We start from the raw sequence: 18754 nt of genomic DNA on the forward strand, positions 1-18754 counted from the left end.
TGTGCTTGAACACTTGGTTGGGTGCAGGAGAGGCAGGGGCCATGATGGGGATGGCAGTAAAATGGCATAGTACCATGAACAATTCTAAATTTTCCCCTGGTTTAAATCAGCGAAAAGTTTTAAGCAAAAAAAAGAGATCAGCTTTCCACTCTAGGACAATCTCTCTGGAGGTTCCTTGCAGGCAGTGTGGAGAGTGGATTAGAGGAGAATATTATGGGAGGTGGAGAAGCCACTGAAAATGCAAATATGGTGACCTAGGCAAGAAAGGATGAGGGCCTGGACTGAGGCAGTGGCCTTGTAAGGCAATGGAGAATGAATGGATGGATGGATGGATGGATGGATGGATGGATGGATGGATGGATGGAGGTTTGGTCTGATTCCCAGGTATGGCTTAAACAGAAACAGCAAGAGAAGTAGATATTGGTGGAGGTGGGGAGATGAGAAGAAAATAAGTTTAGAACACACTGGGTTGAGAAGCCTGAGGGGCACCCAGGGGAAGGAGTCCAGCAGGCAGTTGGATATGGAGGTCTGGAGCTCATGGGAGAGGCTGAGCTGGAGAAGTATCTCTGTTCGTCGTTATCATGAAGTAGTGTCTGGAGCACTGGTGGCTGTGAGTGTTATGAGGCAGAGGAGCAAAGGGTTTCACACAGCCCTGAGGAGCGTGGCATTTAAGGAGTAAGTGAAAGAAAAGAGATCCTAGGGCTGCGGTTGTGGTCCATGGTGGAGCGCTTGCCTAGCATGGGTGAGGCACAGGGTTCGATCCTTAGCACCATATAGAAATAAATAAATTAAATTAGCGTATTGTGTCCATCTACATCTAAAACTATATATACTAAAAGAGATCCAAGAGGAGAGAGAGAGAGAGAGAGAGAGAGAGAGAGAGAGGGAGAGATCCAAGAAGTAGGAGAAGGAAATTTTAAAAAGGAGAAAGGGATGTCCTATTGGACATGGAGATTGAGGGAGTCTTATGAGAAGATGCTACTGAGAAAGAGACAAGGAAAATTCCATCTACGTTTGCTTTCAAGGGAGGAGAGATGGCTTCCCCCAGGCCTTAGGAAACAGAAGAAGAGAAAGGCCTTTTTGAGCTGAAAAATGGAAGGAGTGAGGTGGAGTCTCCTGTCCTCTCTGCTATGTATTATTGACTCTTGCTGCAATAATCAGTGCATTCACAGAAAATAAAGCATGATACTTGACCAAATGTGGAGAGTCAGATGCTCAAAATGTTTCTATTATGTGCTTCAAAACCAGACAGGCTGGAAATGGAGGCCATCCAATGTGATCACGCTGTCCTTAAAAATATTCCTTTGATAAACATTAAACTGTTGTGTTTACCAGAAATGTTAACAAGGAAAATAAACAATAGGACCATTTAGGAGTATTTCAAAATCAAATCTTAAGCCATAGAGAAAACAACAGGAGAAAAAAAAAAAAAAAACTTCTGAACACTATAGACCTCAGCTGCCCTTGAAGTCTTTTTCTCCGCCTACCATTACATAATTCTTCATCAGCCAAAGATATCATTTTCACATGTTAAAATTCACTGCATATGTGTCATACTTAAAGGACAGGATATCGAAAGAGAAGAATAATATAAGGAGATGTAAAAAGGTTTGGAAGCCTATGCAGATATAGGCCTGAGAATTTTCTAAAGAAACTTCAAGGATATTATTGAAAAATAAAGTGAGCTGACTGCCATTTCAGATAGTATAATTGACCCAGGCATCCTAACTAACCCTTCTGCTGCAAACAACTAAAAATTATGGGTAAAATACTGAAAGCATCTTCTTCTAAATACATGAATTAAAAAAAAAAGGAATATTCAACCAAAACCAAGTGTCAGTAGGAACCAGAAAGACAAATGGAGCAATGGGCAAACCAGTTAGTTTTCAGATTTCAAGACCTTAAAAACCTCCAAAGACAGGAGATTAAGTCAGGATTTGCTCAAGATGGAGATTCTGAGTGACACCCTCCCATACAGATAAGACCACCCTTACTGTTAGATTCAAATAAATAAATCTAACCTCTCTACTTGGAGGGCCTGCAACCAAAATGGACTGCCTTGATTCTTGTACTATAAGAAAATGGGGGGAAAAAAGAAGGAAAGGAAGAAAGGAAGGAAGATAGGTCCTGAAAATGTGTAACCAAAAGCATATTGTGCTATATAAACTGTTTTTAGCCAAGATTTGTATTAATTTGATAATCTGGAAAGCCTCCAGCAGAGAATTTAATTTAAAGTAGTCCTGGGCTGGAGTTATAGCTCAGTGATAGAGCACTTGCCTAGCATTAAGGAAGCCCTGGGTTCAATCTCCAGCACTGTAAATAATAATAATAATAATAATAATAATAATAATAATAATAATGTCCTAAATACCTGAAATCTGGAAGAAGCAAATGCAATCCTCCCCTAGAAGAATCCACATACCTATCAGGCCTCAAAAAATTCCCAGATAAATTTTTTTTTAATTTTTAATTTATTTTTTAGTTTTTGGTGGATACAACATCTTTGTTTGTATGTGGTGCTGAGGATCGAACCCGGGCCACATGCATGCCAGGCGAGCGCGCTACCCCTTGAGCCACATCCCCAGCCCCCCAGATAAAGTTTTAAAAAATAAGCTGGGCACTGTATGGTATACCTATAATCTCAATAACTCAGGAGGCTGAGGCAAGGAAGATTGCAAGATCGAGGCCAGTCTCAGCAATTTAATGAGATCCTGTCACAAAATAAAAAATAAAAACGACTGGGATGTAGCTCAGTGGCACAGTGTTTGCCTAGCATGCACAGGGTCCTGGGTTCAATCCCCAGAACTGAAAGAAAAAAAGAGAGAAAGAAACTGGATGTGGTGGCACATGTCTACAATCCCAGAGGCCTGGGAGGCTGAGGCAGGAAGATCATAAGTTCAAAGCCAGCCTCAGCAACTTAGCAAGGCCCTAAGCAACTTAGCAAGACCCTGTCTCTAAATAAAAAATTAAAAATGGCTGGGGATGTGGCTCAGTGGCTAAGCACCCCAGTATTATTAAAGGTGTCCTTACAATAAGGAATTCAGGGCCAACCCAGGCAACATAGTGAGACCCTGTCCAGAGAGAGAGAGAGAGAGAGAGAGAGAGATCCTTTATTAAGAGAGTAAATACAAAGTACCCAGAAATAGATCTAACAAAAGATGTGCTAGACCTCTATGGGGAGAAATTATAAAACTTGATTAAAAGATATTTAAAATACTAAAATAAATTAGAGGTCTATGCTATGTTCACAGACTTGAAGACTCTAGTTTATAAAAGTGTCAGTTCTCCCAAAATTGATCTATAGACTCAATATAATCCCAGTCAAAATCCCCATGGAATTTGTGAAAATTTTGACAAGCTTATTTTTTATTTTTTTAATTTTTTTAGTTGTAGATGGGCACAATATCTTTATTTATTTACTTATTTGTTTTTATGTGGTCCTGAGGATCGGACCTAGGGTCTCACACCTGCGAGGCAAGTGCTCTACCAGTTAGCTACAGCCCCAGCCCCTCAACAAGCTTATTTTAAAACGTAATGAAAGAACAATTGGCTAGGAACAGCCAAGGTGAAATAAGATCTGGACTTCCCTTCCAGATCTGCCTCCTTAAGAACTGACTGTGGGGCTGGGGATGTGGCTCAAGTGGTAACGCGCTCGCCTGGCATGCGTGTGGCCTAGGTTCAATCCTCAGCACCACATACAAAGATGTTGTGTCCGCCGAAAACTAAAAAATAAATATTAAAATTCTCTCTCTCTCTCTCTCTCTCTCTTAAAAAAAAAAAGACAGTGATTAAGGTGGTGTCATGGTGGAGCAAGGACAGAAAAATAGAACAATGAAAAGAATAGAGAACCCAGAAACACACACCTGCCTACACAGCCCTACTCTGTCCAACAGAGGGAGTCAGGGGGAGAGATGGGACTGTGTAATAAATAGCACTAGGACTTTGCGTATCTATGCAGAAAAATAAAATAAAATCGCAGTGCTTACTTTTCATCATTTAGTACCAGGTGAATCAGAGGCCCAAATGTGAAAGGTCAAACTACCATATAAGGCATTTTTAAGATAATAAAAGAATATATTTATGACCTCAGAGTAGGGGAGGATTTCTTTAAAAAGAGACAAAAAGCACAAACCACTGGTTCTCAACCAGGGGCAACTCCCCACATCCACCAGGGGACATTTGACTTTATCTAGAGGTATTTTTGATTGTCAGAAGTTTGGCAGACAATCCCAAAAACCAAAGGCTGAATGTTCTCTTGGATAAGTTGATGCTAATCCATAATTGGGGCCAGGGGTGGGGGAGAATGGAGGAACTTTGATTGGGCAAAGGGGAGGGAGGGGAGGATACGGGGCATGGGGGCAGGAAAGATGGTGGAATGAGATGGACACCATTACCCCAGGTACAGTATGACTGAACATATATTGCGCCTCTAAATCATGTAAAATCAGAGAAATGAAAAGTTGTGCTCCATTTTTATATAATGAATTGAAATGCATTCTGCTGTCATGTATAACAAATTAAAAAAAAAAAACACTTAGGCAGAGATATGCTATTGAAATCTATTGGATAGAGACCATGGATGCTGCTAAACATCCCATAATGCACAGGACCCTCATATACAACACACACACACACACACACACACCAAAGAATTATCCAGCACAAAATGTCAATAGTACCAAGATGGTTCCACTACATTAACATTAAAGAACATCTGTTCATCAGAAGGTTTCATTAAGAGACAAAAAGGGCTGGGCACTGTGGTGCATACCTGTAATCCAGCGGCTCAAGAGGCTGAGGCATGAGGATCGAGAGTCCAGAGCCATATAGTAAGGCTGTAAGCAACTTAGTGAGGCTCTGTCTTAAAATGCAACATAAAAAGTGTTGGGGGGGGGGCTGGGGTTGTGACTCAGTGGGTAGAGCACTTGCCTAGCATGTGTGAAGTACTGGGTTCAATTCTCAGCACCGTATATAAATAAAGGTCCATTAACAACTTAAAAAAAATTTAAAAAGCGGGGCTGGGGATGGTTGAGTGGTTGAGTGCCCCTGAGTTCAATCTCAGGTGAGCCCCCTTGGGGGAAAAAAACACTATCAGCCAGGCATGGTGGCACACACCAGTAATTCCAACAATCTGGGCTACTGAGGCAGGAAGATTGCTAGTTTGAGGCCAGCCTGGGCAACCTAGTGAGACCCTGTCCCTAAATAAAATACAAAATGGAGCTGGAATGTGGCTCAGGGGTCAAGTGCCCCTGAGTTCAATCTGCAGTACCTCAAAAAATAAATACATAACATAATAAGGGCTGGGGATGTAGCTCAGTGATAGAGCCCCTGGGTTTAATCCCCAGTGCTGCAAAAGGGAAAAACAAACAAAAAACAGAAGATATCAAATGTTGGTGAGGATGTGAAGAAATTGGAGCCCTGGTGCAAGACTGGTGGAAATGTAAAATGGTGCAGCGAGTTTAGGAATTTTTCAAAAAATTAAATGGAATAACCATATGATCCAGAAATCCCATGAAGTGACAGTAGGGACTCAAACACTCATGGTCTTAGAAGCATTCTTCACAGTGACCAAGGAAGAAGCAACCCAAGTTTTCACTGATAGATGAATAAACAAACTGTGGCATATACTTTGGATAGAATACTAGTCAGTCTTTCAAAGGAAGGAAATTCTATCATACGTTACAACATGGATGGACCTTGAACACAAGTGAAATAAGCCAGTCACAAAGGGATATATATATATATATATATACATACACCCCCTTTATGTGTGTGTGTGAGATAGATAGATAGAGAGAGAGAGAGAGAGAGAGAGATTGATTTCATTTATTGATTCCAAGAGCCAACAAAATCACAGGGACAGAAAGTAGAATGGTGGTTGCCAGAACTGGAGACAGGGGAGAATGGGAAGTAACAGTTTAATGGGTATGGGATCTCATTTAGGAAAGATGAAAAAGTTCCAGTGACAGGTGGTGATGATAGTTGTACAACAATGTGAATGGACTTAATGGCATAGAACCGTGTGTTTAAAAATGTTTCAAATGGTGAATTTTAGGTCATGTATATTTTACCAAGATAAAAAACGGTCAATATAAAATCCCAGATAATAGTCATCTCTGGGATGTAGAAAGGAGATGCAGTTGAAGAGATACACAAGGGCTTCTCAGGAACAGTGATATTTTCTTTCTAGGGTGGCAACAGATTCACCTGTGTTCATTTTGTTATTCTCTTTTAAACTGCACATATATTTTTCACATACGATTTTGTAGAATGCTATATATCTATTCAAATTTTAAGCACATGTGTACATGTGAATATTAGGAATACTAACACATGTAGTAATACTATCATTCATGAAAAACAAAGGATTTATAAGCACAAATTCAGGATAATGGCCCCTCAGAGAGGAGAAGGAAGAGAGAATCTGGAAGGGAATCCCAGGTGACTTGAGAGGTGATGGTCACCTCAGTTTCTTTTCTTTCTTTTATTTTTTAAAGAGAGAGAGAGAGTTTTTTTAATATTTATTTTTTAGTTTTCGACGGACACAACATCTTTGTTTGTATGTGGTGCTGAGGATCGAACCGGGCCACACACATGCCAGGCGAGCGGGCTACCGCTTGAGCCACATCCCCAGCCCCACACCTCAGTTTCTTAAACTGAGTGGTGGGGATGAGGGTTCACTGCATCATGATTCTGTCTTTTTATCTTCAGTGCTGTGGATGGAAGCAGGGCCTTGTGCCCACCAGGCAAGCTTAGTCATCCCCAATCCAAGATTCTTTATTTTTATGTATATTTTGCAAATATTCTTTTTATATATTCAATATTTAATAAATGTATTTTAAAAATAAAGTCCTACGCATGTAGCTTTTTAAGCTTGGGCTTTATTTGTATCTCTAGCACAGTGCCAATCACTGAGGCCGTCAGCCTCGTTAGACTCGCCTGATCTTTCCTGTGTTTGTGGTGCCATATGTTGACCAGATCGACCTGAAAAAATACTTGGGATATGATGAGCTGACAACATAATAAACTGTAATTCTTCTTGATGAAAGGGGTTAAAAGGTAATATTAATATTTTGCAGAGGCCCCCCTAGTACCCAGAAGCATACAAACTGGGTCCTTCTGTCTCCTGGCTACATTCAGACTATTCACTTCCTCTTCTTTTTCTCCAATTAACAAATAAATAATATATAAAGTACAACCACATAAAATAGCCTATCACATTTGTCAAGGAAAATGTTTCTAAGCTAAAAGAATCAAGTAGCTCTACTGTTCTATCAGAAAGTGTTATCATGGGGGTCCACAGTGCTGTTTGACTGGGCCCTTATAGTCACAAAAGGCCTAAAATTTAAATCTTTGGGACTAGGGTTGCAACTCAGTGAAACAACACCTGCCTAGCATTGTGAGACCCTGGGTTCAATCCCCTAGAAATACCACCCCCCCCAAAAAAAAAAAAAATATATATATATATATATGTGTGTGTGTGTGTGTGTGTGTGTGTGTGTGTAAGAGTGTGTGTGTTCATCAAATGAGATTACAATACAATCACAAAGACATGTGAACAAAAGTAAATGAATGAAGACATTTGTTACACAGCTTTAAGCATATATCCCCACACCGGACCACACACTTCCTACTGTGTCCAATGAATTAATATCTGGTAAATCCTATTACTGTTTGGTGACCAGCACAATTAAATTACAATGCATTTCTTGGTTTGTAATTCTAATTTTAAAATGTAAATATTTTACCACAAATTTTATAACACTGCTTTGGTGTTTCTTTATTTTGTAATTAATCAGGAGGTTTTTGTTGTTGTTGTTGTTGTTGTTTTGTTTGGGTTTTTTGTTTGTTTTTTAAATTATGGTTGGCAGAGTTAGCAAACAAATACAGGACACCCAGGTAAATTTTAATTTCAGGCAAATCACAAATACACTTGTGGGATGAGTTGTCCCATGTAAAACTTGGGACATATATGAAAAGAGTATTCCTGATTTATCTGAAATTAAAATTTAACTGAGTGTCCTGTATCTTATCTGGTAGTCCTATTATAAATGAAAGTACCCAACCTCAGCTCTTGTGTGGGCCCTGGAGTTCATGAAAAGAGAATTAAGGTTTATAGACTGTCTACTATGCATTTCAAGCACAATCTCATTTAAACCTTGCAACAGCCCTCTCAGGTACACACGATTGCTACATTTTACAAAAGAATGAAACACTTGAATTTATTCAAGGTGAAATACTGAGCTTTGTTTGGATGAGGAATCACATTCAAATTTGCTTCCCACATCTGTGTTCTTTCTCTGTGGATTTCCCATTAGAAGGCTTTCAAATGGGCTTTTTGTTTGTTTGTTTGTTTTAACAGAAAAGAAAGAAAAGTTCTGAAAATACTCCAAAGGCTTTTCTATCATAACAATATTTTTTTCATGTCTAATTAAATACTCGTGTTGAGTGTAATATAATTATAAATGAAACTTACACAGCCTGACGTGTTTCAAGGAATTTATTTTAATGAAGAGTTTAAGAAAATCAGGTAATCTCTTTGGAGCTCAGTTTCTTGTCTATGAACTGTGAGTGTTTTGTGTCAGCTAAGTGGTTTCCAGTTTTATACCTTTAGGACCCCCGTACCTCATTTGGGGAAGAAAAAAAAGATACTAAATCTTATATAGCTCTCTTCTCCCACCTGCTGGAAATACTGCAGCACATACTCTGACAGAAAATGAGCTCTATCACTACTCCAGTCCGCTTGATTCCATGACTTGTTTACTTAGTAATTTCAGCCAATGAATGAGAATTGTAGTTTTCTGGGTTTTCCAAGTTTCAGTGCTTTCAATTTGTAACACATTCCAAATGAGTCAATACTGAACTTTGACCATCTGGAAATTAATATTTTAGCAATATCTCCCACATGGGGAGTATATTTCATACTCGTCTAAGTGTTTTACAGTGACTCTCTTTGCCGAATGTGACCCACATAGAATTTGTTTTAATGGTTGTCTTCAGGTTTGCATTCAGGAGTTTTAATAAAAAGTATTTAATAGAATAGAAAATATTTTTGTTTAAATTATCTTTTACAGATTTCAGAAACATTCATTTCTTGAGGTTTAAGGAGACAAGCAACCATGCTCACTTACACACTGTGCCCCATAAAAATGGCCTCCCCCCAAATGGCCCCCCCTCTAGAGTGTTACAGTCGAGGAACCCACATTGACGCATCATGATTACCCAAAGTGCATAGTTCATACAGGGTTCCCTCTTGGTGGGTTTGGTGTACATTCTATGGGTTTTGGAAAACATAATGACCTGTGTCCACCATTATAACATCAGAGTGTCTTCCACTGCCCTAAAAATTCTGTATTCCACCTATTCATCCCTCTCTCCCCATACAACCCCTGATCTTTCAAGAGTCCCCATAGTTTTTCCCTTTCTAAAATGGCATATAGTTAAAAATCATATAGCACTCAGCCTTTTCAGATTGGCTTCTTTCAGTTAGTAATACCCATTGAAGTTTCCCCCATGTCTTTTCATAGCTTGATAACTTGTTTCTTTTTAATGCTGAGTAATATTCCCTGGTCTGGATGCTCCAGAGTTTATCCAGTTTATTTATCCTTGGTGGTCTTCAAGTTTGGGCATTTATGAATTATGCTGCTATAAACATCTATGTGCAGGTTTTTGTGTAGACATAAGTTTTCAATTCATTTGGGTAAATACCAAGAAACATGAAGACTGGATCATATGGTAAGAGTATATTTAGTTTTGTAAGAAATTGCAAAACTGTCTTCCAAAATGGCTATACCATTTTGCATTTCCACAGCAACAAATGAGTTCCTGTCATTCCATATCCTTGCCAGGATTTGATGTTGTCAGTGTTTTGGATTTTGGACATTCTAACCTGATAGGGGTATAATGGTATCTCATTGTAGTTTAAATCTTCGATTTCCTAATGACATATGATGTTGATCATCTTTTCATATGCTTATTATTTGCCATCTGTATATCTTCCTTGCTGAGGTGTCTGTGCAGATCTTTTGCCCATTATTTAATCAGAGTGTTCACTTTCTTCTTGAATTTTAAGAGTTCTTTTGAATAACAGTTCTTTATTAGATATATCAGCTGCAAATATTTTCTCCCCAGTCTGTGGCTTGTTGAGATATATATATATATATAATGTGTGTGTGTGTACCAGGGATTGAACCCAGGGGTGCTGAACCACTGAGCCATATCCTTAGCCCTTTTTAATTTTTTGAGACAGGGTTCCTTAGGGCCTTGCTAAATTGCTGGAGCTGGTTTTGAACTTGCAATCCTCCTGCCCCAGTCTCCTAAGCCACTGGGATTACAGATGTACATCATCAGTGTGTCCAGCTAATTTTTTACTAGTAGATATACTCCTCAATTTACTACGGTCCACAGTGGTGTCCTCAAGATTCATCCATGTTGCAGTGTATATCAGAGTTTCCTTTCTTTTCAAGGCTGAATATATTCCACTGTAAAGATGTAGTATATTTTGTTTATCTCTTCATTTGTTGATGAGAATGAGTGGCTTCCATTTTTTAGCTACTACAAATAATATTGGTATGAACTTGGGTGTACAACTAACTGTTGGAGTTCCTGTTTTCCCTTCTTTAGGGTATATACATTGAAGTGAAACTGCTGGATTATACGGTAATTCTTCCTTCCTTCCTTCCTTCCTTCCTTCCTTCCTTCCTTTCTTTCTTTCTTTCTTTCTTTCTTTCTTTCTTTCTTTCTTTCTTTCTTTCTGGAATTACCACACTGTTTTCCACAGTGTTTGTACCATTTTACATTTTCACCAACTGTGCACAAGGGTTCCAATTTCTCCATATCCTTATCATAATACACTTGTTATTTTCTGGTTTTACCTTTTTTTTAATGATAGCCATTAAATTATATAGTCTTAAAACTAAAATAAACTTTCAAAATTTTATCCTAAGAATATACACAGTGCTCATTTTAGGCCTTATTTAAATAGGGAAAAAATCTAATTTAAATAGGAAACAATCTAATGATGCAGAACCGATTAAACAACGAACACTATGTAACCAGGGACCTTGTGCATGCTAAGCATACGCTCTACCACTGAGCAACATCCTCAGCCTCCGTGATGTGACTTTTAAAATGAGTCCTGGAGGAATATGTAGAAAGGAAGAAAGTGTGTGTGGGGGGGGACCCCACTGGGGTTGTGGCTCAGTGGTGGAGTTCTTGTCCAGCATGTGCGAGGCCCTGGGTTCAATTTTCAGCACCACCCAAAAATAAATAAATAAAATAAAATAAAGGTATTGTGTCCAACTACAACTAAAAAATAAATATTAAAAAATAAAACTTAAAAAAAAGAAAGGAGGAGAGTAGCTACTTTTTCCTTCTTTTTTAATTTTTTTTTTTTTTTTTTTTTTTAGTTGTAGATGGACACAATGCCTTTATTTTTATGTGGGGCTAAGGATTGAACCCAGTGCCTCACATGTGCCAGGCAAGCACTTTACCACTGAGCCACAACTCCAGCCCTAGGAAGTTGTTTTTGATGGATGTCTCAGCACAAAGAAGTAGGGATAAGGCTGAGACACCTGTCCACACCCCTGCTGGAGTGGCAGGTTTGTTTCCTGGGAAAGCAATAGAATATAAAAGTTAGGCAGTTGGGTGTGGTGGCACATGCCTGTAATCCCAATGACCTGGAAGGCTGAGGCAGAAGGTTTGCAAGTTTGAGTTCAGCCTCAGCAACTTAGCAAAAGCATCAATAATTTAGCAAGACCCTATCTCAAAATAAAAAGAGCTGAGGGTATATTCATTGGTAAAGCTAAAGCCCCGCTGGTGTCAATCCCTAGTAGCAAAAAAGAGAAAAAACAGAATATATGTTAGTCTGTGTTGAGTACTTGCCTAGCTGAAAATAGGTGTGGATCAGTATAACAAATTAATGAATAGTCGACTAGGGGTAAAGTCAATGATAGAGGACAATGGAGAAATGGCAGAGGGATTTGAGTCTGATGTGGGTAGCAAGGCAGTCATTGTAGGTTCTTGAGATAGGAATGACCAGGGGGATCTGTAGTATACTTCTCCTAAACTGGATTGCCAAAGTCAATGTGTATCTGTGAAATGGGTTAAGGCCTCAACACACCCAGACATAAATTCTTTAAATAACAAAGTAGCTAAGTTGTCCGGAAATGCCTCCAGAGTCCTCTCAAGCATGAGTGAAACCCACTTTTCAGGAGTGGACATACTTTGCTGGGTATAGTGACGCATGCCTGTAATCCCAGGGGCTCAGGAGTATGAGACAGGAGGATCTCAAGTTCAAAGCCAGCCTCAGCAACTTAATGAAGCCCTAAGCTACTTAGTGAGACCCTGTCTCTAAATAAAATACAAAAAAAGGGCCAAGGATGTGACTCTGTGATAAAGCACTCCTGAGTTCAATCCTTGATACTAAAAAAAGAAAAAAAGGGCTGAGGATATAGCTCAGTTGGAAGAAGAGTGCTTTCCTTGCATGCACAAGGTCCTGGGTTGGGTTAAGTCCCCAGCACCAAAAAAAAAAAAAAAAAAGAATGGATATATACAAAAGAAGCCAGCCCATTTAATTAATGACCTTTTGACATCACAAGCTCAAAATCCCCCACACAGACTATAACCTTCCCTGAAAAGAAACACGCAGCCTGTGAAGAGGCATACTGACCATCTATCTGTGTACTTACAAAACAACCCTAAAACTTTCCCTTCCTGATATCCACTCAATAAGCAGCTTCTGCCGTCTCCCTTCCTGTCGGTTCACTTGATACCAACTAATACGGGGAGGAGGCAGATCTGAGCTTAGAACTCCATGCAATAAAATTTTCTTTTTGCAAAAACCTAGTATTGGGGGTGCTGGGGTTGTGGCTCAGTGGTAGAATGCTCGCCTAGCATGCATGAGGCACTGGGTTCAATTCTCAGCACCACATTAAAAACAAAATAACGTGTCTACCTAAAATTAAAAATAAATAAATAAATGTTTTTTTAAACCTAGTATTGATGCATTCTGCTGTCATGTATAACTAATTCAAACAAATAAACAAACAAAAAACCTCGTATTGGCTTCTATGTGCCCAGGCAGCAGGTCCTTGTCAGTATCCCCTGAGGTGCTCATCTAGCAGACACTTCACTGAGCTTTGCAGGACTTAGCACAGGTAACCTCTTTCTATTCTTGAAGTACCCTCTTTGAGGGTTCTGTGATTCCATAATCTCCTGATTTTCTCTCACTTACTTCAGTAGATACTGGTTTTTAATCTCTATTGAGAACTTGTCCTCCTTTTTCCAATCTCTGAATGTTGATACCCCTTCAATGCAGAAAATTCTTAAATTTATGTCCTGGGCTCAGAGATTTTCCTCTAACTTCTGGGTTTGTACATTCAATTGCTTCCTTAACAGCTCCACTTGCATGTCTCACCAACATCTCAAATTCACCATCAGCAAAATTAAATTCTTTGTGTGTATGTGAATGGGGAGGTACTAGAGACTGAAACCAAAGGTGCTCTATTACTAAACTATATCCCCAGCACCACCAACACCCCCTTTTTAAAAAATATATTTTGAGAGGTTCTCACTAACTTGCCAATGCTGGCCCAGAACATGTTATCCTCCTGCCTCAGCCTCCGGAGTCACTGGATGTAAAATTCAACATTTAATTCTCCACCAGATAAACTCCCCACTTGTGAGTCTCAGTAAGTGGGATCAACTACTATTCACTTATTAAAGTCAGAAATCTGCAAATCATCCCTATATCCTTTTTTTTCCCTCTGCCCTCATAATCCAATTCATCAGCAAGTTATCAGCATATGCTCAAAATGTGTCTTGAGCCCATCTCTCCAGGTCGTGCAAAAACACCTAACAGATATTGCCTTCTACTCTTCCAACTTCATCTAACTTCATTCATTTTCCACATAAATGCTAAAACTATCTTCTAATGGTGTAACTCAGATCATATCACTCTTTGTTTAAAACTTCAATGCCTTTCCGTAGTACTTTGGATAACTCTAAATTCTTACCATTCAGAATCTTTGTATCCATTAAGCATTCCTGGCCCACTGCCTAGCAGCTAAGACCTTGTCAACGATCTACAAATGTATGTGAGACAGGAGAAAAAAAGGGGGGTGGAGGCTTGAAAAGATACAACATTGGACTGGGAATATAGTTCAGTTGGTAGAGTACTTACCTTATGTACACAAGGCCCTGGGTTCAATCCCCAGGACCACAGGAAAAAAAAGATGATACAATGTCAAAGTTGATTAATGTTTGTAACTGAGTATCAGTTATTTCTAAGTTTTAACTCAACCTTTATACAGTTGATGTATTTTTTGTTTACATATTTTATTTTTATTTGTTGGCTATAGTGTAGAATTGTCCCACTGTTCCCTCTAACCTCAGTCCCTTCTGCATTAGTTCTCAAATTAAATGTCACCTACTCAAAGGAATTTTCATAACCAGTCCATCTAAAGTAGCTCCCTCTCTATGCACATCTGTTATTCTCTGTTGCCTTATTTCTCTATAGCACCACTCTCACCATCTGTACATACCTTATTTGTCTGTTTATTCTATCTTCCCCATCAGACTAATAAACTCCATTAAGGCAGGAAACTTATGTGTCTTGTTCTCTGTTGTGTCCTTAGGGTCTACTCCACTGCCTGGCCCAGCGCAAGCTTCAATAAATAGTTACTGACTCTATAAATAAATGAATGAGAATTTAATCTTCAAGGGAAGAGAGCCAAACTAGGAAGATCTGTCTTGGGCTCCATTCTAGAGTGCCTTAGAGACATTCATCTTCCTTTGATCCTAGGTAGACAGGCAAACAGGTTTATTTATTTATTTATTTATTTATTTATTTATTTATTTATTTAAGTGGGCATGGTAGCCTGTAATCCCAGCGACTTGGAAGGCGGAGGCATGCTGGTCAACCTAGCGAAATCCTCAAGATAAAAAATAAAAAAGGCTAGGAATGCGGCTAAATGGTACAACACTTGCCTGGCCTGGGTGAGGTCCTGAGTTCCAGAACGACAAAAAAAAATAAAATAAAATTTGGACGTGTTTTTCCAACAAAAGTTTTGTTGAAAGACCTTGTAACATATTTGGGGTGAGAGAGGAGGGAATAAAAATAAATAAATAAATGGCTCAAAAGTAAGTGCAGGGAAATAAAAGTGGAGAAGGGTGGCTGGCCAAGACTGGCTCTTGGTTTGCACCCTCCCCTCCCCCAGAGGGTAACAGCTCCAGCACTTCGGTCTTCAGCGAGGACCCAAGGGTGGCCTGGGCTGGGGCTCCAGGTACCTTTCCCTCAGTAATTATTCATGAGGCAGGGCATCATGGGAGTCCTTCTTACTATTCATGAGGGGGCGGGGCCTCCCTCCCGCGGGGACTCCTGGGAGGGATCTCAGTTATTCATGAGGAAGGGGGCAGGCACTACAGAGCCCACTTTCCTTGCTATTCATGAGGGGGCGGGTCTTCCCTCCCGCTGGGGCTCCTGGGAGGATTCTAAAAAGTTCTTGAGACCACGGGGGCGCCTAGGAGGCGGGAACGCAGCTCCGGAGCCGACGGGAGCCGGACCCTGGGTCTTCCCCGCGGGAAAGCTCTGAGGAGATATTTTCTTTTTAAACATTACGAAATTTGAGGATGGTGGGACAAAACGACTAACTCCCACTTTCCTGTGATTCCTTGGCCGGAAAACTGTCGAAATCTGTGGTAAAAAGGGGTTTTCTCCCCAGTACTTTCTTGTGGAAATAGTTTCATCTTTTCATGGACCCAAGGGGGTAAAAGGTGCATCACCATGTGATTGGAGTCTCCTGTTGGCCAGTTTCTCTGTTAAGGTCACCCCAGTTTGCCTCTTTGGAGATGTTTTGGGCTAATATGCGAGCATCCGGGATGGGTCTCTTCACAGGGTTTGGTTATGTTAAGTCCCCAGGATTTGCTGTTTGATGTTTATTAAATGGCGGGGGTGGGGTGGGGGAGGGGAGGTTTCCCCAATAGGCTTTCAAAACCCTCACACAGAGTCAAAATTACTGGGATGGAACAGGGACATTGAAATACCAGCTAAGCACCGTTTTGGTCTGTGAATCTCGTTCTCTGGAGGGTGAGAAGAAACCAGAAAAAAATTTGGAATGATAGCTTTAGGAATTTCAAAAAAAGGCTGCGTATCCCCCCAAAAAAACAAAAATAAATAAATAAAAATAAAAAACATCCAGGTATGAGAGGAAAGTAAGGAATTGTAAGAGTCTTCAATTTCAAAATAATTCGGGCCCCTTTTTTATCCTTAGTGGTTGACACACCAAAGTACCCTGGGGGTAAGTGCGTCCTTGAAAAGCCCCACAAGCACCACCCAGAGTCTTAATACAATTGCCCAAACAGGACAAATCTTGGGTCAGATTTATATTTTATTACAACGAAAATGCTTTCAAATGCCTACTGTGAAAAGTTCAAAACAATCTTGTGTATTAAATAAGTTAGGGCTCTTCCACTTGGTGGAATTACATGCAGTCATTAAAATCTGTAGACGTGTATTTATTGACTTGGAAAAAGAATTCATTGAAAAAAGTACAAACTAGTATGAATAGTTATCCCACTTTTTTGTTATAAATAAATGTGTATATGTATGTTTTGTGTATATATATATAGACATACATATATGTACAAAATTCCAGAATTATGTAAATACCAAGTGTTTATAAGTGAATTTAATTGTTAAAAACCTGTATTTTGGGCTGGGGTTGTGGCTCAGCTGTAGGGCGCTCTCGCCTAGCATGTGTGAGAGACACTGGGTTTGATCTTCAGCACCATATAAAAATAAATAAATGAAATAAAAGTGTTATATCCATCTACAACTTTAAAAAATATTAAAAACCCTATATTTTGTCAATGTTTTGACAGGTTACTTGTATAGTTTTTAATGACTATTTTAAAACATCTACTAATTTAATGTTCACTGAATGCTGAAGCAAAGCCTTATGGTATAGTTGTAAAGGAGTTCAGATTATGCTTTTTTACTTAGCACTAAATATGCTGAGTTTTCAAATATATAACTAGTTTTTTTTTTTTTTTTGGTTTTTTTTTTTTTTTGTGTGTGTGTGTGTAGTTGTAGATAGACAGCATGCCTTTATTTTATTTTTATGCAGTGCTAAGGATTGAACCTAGTGCCTCACACATTCTAGGCAGACAATCTGCCATTGAGCTACAACCCCAGCCCCTGTATAACTAGTTTTGAGTTGATATTAGATGAAATGTAACCTTTTAAGATGGTTAAGTAACAATGTGATTTTAGCGACTTTATACAGAAAGTAGAAAATGCATTTTGGTCAGACATGTTTGTAACTCTTTGATGAAATACCTTATTGTTACTTTAGAAACAATGAGTCATAGATTGCTAAATTCTAGTTTTATCTCTCTCTATATATATGAACCAATGGACTGGGGATGTAGTTTAGTGGTAGAGTGCTTGCCTAGCAAGCATAAGGCTCTCTGCAAAAAGTTAAGAAAGAAAGAAAAAGTGGACCCAAGGGAAGAATTATTATTATTCATCTATTCATCCTAGCTTTACTAGTTTTACAAAACTTTAATTTCATTGTTTATGTATATATTTTACTGCACATAATTAATAATAGCATTACCACCTATTTAATCTGTTAGAGCTAGTACATTAATTTTGTTTTTGTTTTTTCTTTTTTGTTTTGTTTTTGACTAGTACATTTAAATAATTCTAAACTTAAAGTCTCTTTTTTGTTTGTTTGTTTTTATTGTTTTTAACAAAAGAACATGTCAGTACTCATTTCCAAAGAAATATAAAAGCGTTACTACAAAATTTTAAAGCTACATTAATGCTTTATTTTTTTAATGGGGTACTGAGGATCAAACCCAGTGCCTCACACATGCTAGGCAAGTGCTCTACCACTGAGCTACAGCCCTAATGCTTCAATTTTTTAGAATATAAAGATTGTAAAAGGAAAGTACAGATTGATGGATATTATGGGATTTTTTGTTTTTGTTTTTGTTTGTATGGTGCTGGGGGGGGAGTAAGCCTAGGACTTCACACATGCTAGGCAAGTGCTTACCACTGAGCTATACCACCATCCCTGATAGGTATTAAATGTATCTTATGATTTATTTTATTTTTTTAAAATTGGTTAATTAATTTATTTTACAGTAGAATGCATTTTGACATATTGTATACAAATGGAGCATAACTTCTCATTCCTCTGGCTATGGTGTCTTATGATTTTTTTTATTAATTTTTAAATATTTTTTCTTTCTTTTTCCCTTTTTTTCCTGTCATAATATTCCTTCTTATGTATATCAATTGACTGGGGATATAGCTCAGTTGATAGAGTGCTTGCCTTGCATGCACAAGGCCCTGGATTCAATCCCTAGCACCACAAAAAGAAAAGAAAAAAAAAACAAAACAAAGATATATCAAAACTCATACTGATTGAGGTAACTCATACTTGTAATCCCAGTTACTCAGGTGATAGCAGGAGGATCTCAAATTCAAGGCTCACTTGGCAACTTATCAAGTTGCTACTCAAAAATAAAAAGGAGGGCTATGGTTGTGGCTCAGTGGTGAAGTGCTATGCCTTGCACATGTGAGGCACTGGGTTAGATCCTCAGCACCATTTAAAAATAAATAAACAAAATAAAGATATTTTTTCCATGTATAAAGAAAAAAATATTATAAATAAATAAAAAGAATGGGATCTAGCTCAGAGGTAGAATACTTCTGGTTAAATTCCCCATACTGGGGGGGGGGGGG

At 38.8% G+C, this 18754-nt stretch overlaps 1 protein-coding gene across 1 annotated transcript in view; it reads left to right on the top strand.

The window, feature by feature from the left end:
* Nucleotides 1–15443: 15443 nt before the first annotated feature.
* Nucleotides 15444–18754, top strand: part of Fbxo47 (F-box protein 47) — a 22877-nt gene continuing 19566 nt past the window's right edge. Inside the window, exon 1 of the mRNA XM_015506702.2 lies at nucleotides 15444–15699. The gene's annotated coding sequence lies outside the window, so the exon portion shown is untranslated. The remainder of the gene's footprint in view (nucleotides 15700–18754) is intronic.

The sequence above is a fragment of the Marmota marmota genome, unplaced genomic scaffold (genome assembly GCF_001458135.2).
Source record: "Marmota marmota marmota unplaced genomic scaffold, marMar, whole genome shotgun sequence".
NCBI classification, from domain to species: domain Eukaryota; kingdom Metazoa; phylum Chordata; class Mammalia; order Rodentia; family Sciuridae; genus Marmota; species Marmota marmota.